Source organism: Rana temporaria, chromosome 11 (genome assembly GCF_905171775.1).
Source record: "Rana temporaria chromosome 11, aRanTem1.1, whole genome shotgun sequence".
In the NCBI taxonomy this organism is placed as follows: Eukaryota; Metazoa; Chordata; class Amphibia; order Anura; family Ranidae; genus Rana; species Rana temporaria.
In genome coordinates this window covers 155744892-155750891 of record NC_053499.1, presented here as the reverse complement: position 1 = coordinate 155750891, position 6000 = coordinate 155744892, and positions in this window count along the sequence as shown.

Here is a 6000-nt window from a genome sequence, read left to right as displayed (position 1 = left end):
AGAACAGCACAGGTGGGACCAGAGGACAGCAGGGGGTTGGAGAATGGGGGGTGAGGTGGGAGAGAGCAGAGAAGTTACTGGGGAAGATCAGCCAGGAGAGTGTTGAGGGACCTGTGGGCAGCAGAAGGAAACTGGATAAGAGGGGCAGCATATAGAGAAACTGATGCCCCCCATGTTCTTCTTGCAGCCACTGAATGCCCGCTTTTCCTCCTTTACCTCCTGCAGGCATTCAGTGGCTGCAAGAAGAACATGGGGGGCATCGGTTCCTCTATATGCCGCCCCTCTTATCCAGGTTTAGAGGGAAGCTGCATGGACCATCCTGGAGTATGAGGCTGGGTTGCAATGGCGCCCCCTGTAGTTACACCGCTGCAGCGGAGTAACTAAAACATTTCTGGCAGTTTGAAGGAGCAATGAATGGAATGCTGGCAGGATTCTGAGGTTGTGATAGTCGCTGATGAGCCACTCCTGAGAGGATTGCTTGGTATACAGAGGGGGTAACAAGACTAGAAGGTGAAAAGGTGGCAGAACATGAAAGGCTGAGAGTGAAGGAGGAGGGAGGGGGGGGGGCAGTGAGAGGCAAACAAGTAGTGGGAGAGAAGAGACATTGAGCAGCTGGACAGGACTGGGTGTGAGGAGATATCATGTGTGCAGGGATGCAGGAAACATCTTCAGCTCTGAGGAGTTCATGCTGGGACCTGTAGTTCTTCACTTTTGGGGGGGAGTCACATCCCCAAAAGTGAAGGATTACAAGTCCCAGCATGAACCCTGCCCTGATATCTAAGGATGTTTCCTCCTTCCATCCAGGGTGTCATGTGTCAGTGTCCTCTCCTGCCGACCCTTATCTGCCTTATCTTACTCAGCCTGGAGCAAGCCTCTGCGTGTCCTGTGCAGACACACACTCCACTTTCTTACTGAACTCTGACTGCTGGGGGAGAGCTGACAGGATTATAACATGGATGGATCTGCTGGTCAGTGCTTTGCAATGTTACTTGCCTTAGTTTCTACACTGCAGTCTGTCTCACAGTCCGATGTTTCTTCTGCATGCCTCTGCCTGGCTGGACTCCAGAACATACACGAGGAGGTGGGTGGAGCTTAACAGAAGGCGCGGAGGAGGAAGTTAAACTCTCCTCCGCTGTGATAGGTCTCTGCATCTCTCCTGCTCTGACGTCACTGGTTGCTACACGCCAAGCGGGAGGCAGCCAGGTAGCAACCAGTTTGGGCACTGAGCCAGCGGCGGTGAATAGGGGTCTCACTCTCTGTCAGCTAGGGGTCCACCACAGGCTGAGACAGAGAGGATGTATACAAAGGCTATTTTAGGGGGCATTAGATCTGCCCAGGCCAATTCCGGGACTCTGTATTGTCCCGTAATGAGTGTGTCCGGGACACGGGACACAAGCATTAATTAAGGGACAGTCCCGGGCAATCCGGGACACGTGGTCACCCTAGTAGCCATTCGTCACTGCCATCCGTCATTCCCGCTGCCGTTCCCATCAGTCCTATTATCTGGGATGAAGAGAGAGGGCCGCATATAGCCTGCAGCATCATTAGGCCCTTGGCTCCAAGGTACCCAGGTAGTCCAGGTGGCTTGTTATTTATAATAAAGGAAAGACGCAGCAGAACGGTGACGAAGGGCAGCCCAGGAGGCTCAGGCGGAAAAGGACGGGCGCTTAGGTGTCATCACTGAAGGACAGCTAAAAGTGGACCTTCCCCATCCCCCCCCCCACCACCACCACAGGCGGAAAGGATTTATTGAACATCTGTTCAGGTCTCGGTCATGATGATTGATTTGTTTAATTGCTAACACTTCTCCCAAGTAACTTTTGAATATTTAATGTCAACTTTTGAAGGATATTGTGCCGTGTCACGTCTCCATCTAAGCTTCCATCCGACTTCCGATGGGGAGTCAACGATGATTGAAATGGATACATTAATCCGCCAATAAAAGCAGCGGAAGATAAATGGTCAACTCAACGGCTTCTGGCCTAGCTTCCAGCTGTGCCTGTTATAGATGGAAAGAACGGCTTCTGCGCCTAGTGGTGGCCACACAAGTATTGATATGATCATTCAATCACTCGTTCGATGCAACCAAAATTAACAGGGCATCCATCAGGAATTATGGGGCCCCTTACACAGCTTCAGGCATGGGCCTGCCGCCTCATATTGAGAAGCGGGGGAGCTGCGTTGGCTCAACGCGATTGGCACTGCGCTGACAAGCCATTCACCTCTGCAGCTCGGATCCCGGTCTCGGCTACATGTGAATTGAGTTTGGTGGTCTCAGCCCGGCTCCCGGTGGGTGTGCTATGCGAGGTAAGCCTGCGCTTAGTACGCCCACCCCCCCTCCCACAAAAACCACCACACTTACACGCACTCGAAATTGGGTTAACATGCACGCACTTTGACCACGCGGTCTCTAAAAAGAGAGGCGAAGGACTAACGGGGCTGGTTGAGCGGGCTAGATCCTCTCACTCCCTTATAGGGAGTCCCTCTGCCCCGTTGGGCTTCAAAGCGGAGCAGGTAGGGCGGGCTGTGTGGGAGGACCCCCTCACACACCCACCATTGCCACCCGGGGCATGGAGAAAGGTGGCAGATTGCCTCTGGGGGAGGCCTGCCTACTCCCAACTCCTGCAGTCCGGCTCCTCTCTCTCGAGTACACGCACAAAATACACTTAAAAAAAAAATTGAGAAGCGGGGGGGGCTGCCGCGAATTGAGAAGCGGGGGTGGGGGGTGCCGCCGCTAATTGAGAAGCGGGGGGGGCCGTGAATTGAGAGGCGGGGGGTGCTGCCGCCAAATTGAGGTCGGGGGGGGCTTTGGGTGTTGACGAACAAAAAAAAATAGCAGAAAATATATGTATTAAAAAAAGGGGGGTAGCCATCCGGGGCCCTGGGGACCTCTGGGGCCTTTAAAAAAAAAGAAAGAAAGGAAATAAAAAATATATAAAAAAAAAAAATTAAAATGTCTTTTTATAAAAATAAAAAAAAGGCAGGGGTTGCCATCCGGGGCCCTGGGGACCTCTGGGCCCTTTAATAAAACCAAAAAAAGAATTACAAAAATATATTAAAGAAAATAAAAAAAGGGGGGTTGCCATCTGGAGCCCTGGGGACCTGCGGGCACCTTAAAAAATAAATAAAAAAAGGGGGTTGCCATCCGGGCCCCTTACAGGTGTACTGCCAGGGGAGGGCTGGGCCAGGGGGCAGAGTGGCAATTGCCTCCCAGGCCACCCTAACTTATGTTCAAAATGCCTGCTACCATTTTATTTTTTATTCTGGTCTTGGAAGTCGGGCTGACCACTAGCTGTTGCATTCTAGGAGTTGTAGTCCACGCTCAAGCTGCCGGTGGGCGGAAAACAGAGCAGCGCAGAGGAAACTACAACTCCCTGGGACTGGATTCTTGGAAGCAGACAGAGGCAGGGCATGCCAGGTAGTAGGGGCGCAGGGCTGCAGGACTGGGCGCTGGCTGCAACTTGACCCCAGGACCAAGAACATTACCCCCCCCCCCCCAGGTTCAAGGACCTGCTGAGCTGAGAACTGAGATGAGAGACCCTGACACCCCTAGCTGACCCCCATCTCTCCCCCCCATACACCCCATGTAACCTGTCCCAGTGATCAGGCTGCATTGATGGGCACTGGAGTTGGCTGCACTGATGGGCACTGGTTAGGCTGCATTGAAAAACCAGATGGGCCATGGAGGGTGAGCTGATTCGGCGGTTCAATGGGCCACTTGACTTGCCCCCCCAGGCCTAAGGCTGCCAGCCCTCCCCTGTGTACTGCTGTACCCCCCTGATGGCGGCCCTGAAAATAAATAAAAAAATCGCAAGACCTTTCGTCCAGTCAATTTAGTGAGCCTCCTCAATTTCGTCTTTGCCATGTCGATTGGCTGTGGCCGGGAATTTGTTGACTGCTTCTGATTGATCAAACAAATATATCTGTGTGTGTTGGTGAACCAACCATGATACAAATTGATTTAGCAATCGTTAATTGATTCAATTTATGGCTAATAGATCATATTTACAATAGCCGGTTGCATTATTTGATACTTTAATCAATAATTTGTTTGTCGCGCTACTCCCGAGAGACCCGTCCCCACCAGTATCAGTCCATTCATATCAGCTTTAATAATCCAGTCCTGGGGATGTCTTTTTGAATTTTTTTTTGCTCGCAGAACTTCAACAGGAGAGGGGGATTTGGGCATGGGATACTCCAAACTGCTCGGCACTTAATAGGGTTAGAGGTCAATCTTCTTTTAGGAGAGTAAAGTGTGAACAGTCTAAAGCCTCGCAGGAGAAGACCATGGGGGGAAATCTTTTTGGCATCTGGCTACCTTGCACTGGGCACCCAGTGCAGCTTCAAGAACCCTAGGGGCAGGAAAAGCGAGTTTCCCCCATTGAAGTCAATGGGGTAAATTCAGTAAGCAATTGCGTCTGCGTAACCATAGTTACGCAGCGCAATTGCTTAGTTGCGCCGGCGTAACGACTTTTCTGTATTCAGAAAGCTCGTTACGCCGACTGCAGCCTAAGATATGCCTGGCATAAGGCTCTTATGCCGTCGTATCGTAGGCTGCATTCTTACGATGGCCGCTAGGTGGCGTTCCCGTAGTGGTCAGCGTAGAGTATGCAAATTGCATACTAACGCCGATTCACAACCCTACGCGCGCCCTGCGTACGCATTTTACGTCGTTTGCGTTCCTCGGGTTCCGCGTAAGGCTGCTCCTGCTATTAGCAGGGGCAGCCAATGCTAAGTTTACCCGTCGTTCCCGCGTCGCGATTTAAAAAAATTACGTTGTTTGCGTAAGTGAATTGTGAATGGCGCTGGACGCCATTTACGTTCACGTTAAAGCAAATGACGTCCTTGCGACGTCATTTGCCGCAATGCACGTCGGGAAAGTTTCCCGATGGAGCATGCGCACTACGTTCGGCGCGGGAACGCGCCTAATTTAAATGATCCACGCCCCCTACGTGATCATTTAAATTACGCGCGCTTACGCCGGCCATTTTTACGGAGCGCCTCCGCAAATTACGGAGCTACTGCTTCCTGAATCAAGCGTAGCGCAAGTAATTTGCAGAGGCGTAGCGTAAAAACGTAACGCTGCGCCTCCGTAAGAAGTGCGCAGCAGTACCTGAATCCACCCCAATGTAAACGAAAATAATTTGTTCCACAATGACTTGAATGGTATGCAATACCACATGCGACCAGAGGCGGGGGGGTGCCGGAGAGCCTCAGAAACGTCCGGAAGGGCCCGAGGACAGTTTGGCTGACCTCGGCAAACCTCCGAAAGACTCATCTTTCCGAGGTTTGTCAAGGTCAGCCTTTCTGGCCGTTTCCAAACGCCGACGATCTGCGCCATTTGGCTCCCGCGCCCCTCCACCTCAGGCCAAACGCGGTACTGCACCTGCTTTGACCTGAATCCTGCGCGTTTTGCGAGACAACACCCGCAAACCGAGTTAGGATTTTAGCAAATATATCACTCGTATTGCGAAACGCTCGTTAACCGCGTTTCTCGCAATCCGATGTTTCACTGTACTTTGCCCAAGGGCCCATGATGCTACTAAGACGGCATTGCCCAGGGACAGTTATGCTGGTGTTTCATAGACCTCAGGATTTCCTTAGTGAGAAATAATAGAGGCTCTTGTTATGGTGCACACAGAGGGCCAGATTCACGTAGAATCACGGCGGCGTAACGTATCCTAGATACGTTACACCGCCGCAATTTTTCATCGCAAGTGCCTGATTCACCAAGCACTTGCGATGAGAAGCTACGCCGGCGGCCTCCGGCGTAAGGCGGGCCAATTTAAATGGGCGTGTGCCATTTAAATTAGGCGCGCTCCCGCGCCGGACCTACCGCGCATGCTCCGTTTCCGAACTCCCGCCGTGCTTTGCGCGCCGTGACGTCATTTTTTCGAACGGCGACGCGCGTAGCGTAATTCCGTATTCCCGGACGGCTTACGCAAACGACGTTGATTTTTAGATTTCGACGCGGGAATGACGGCCATACTTTAGACAGCA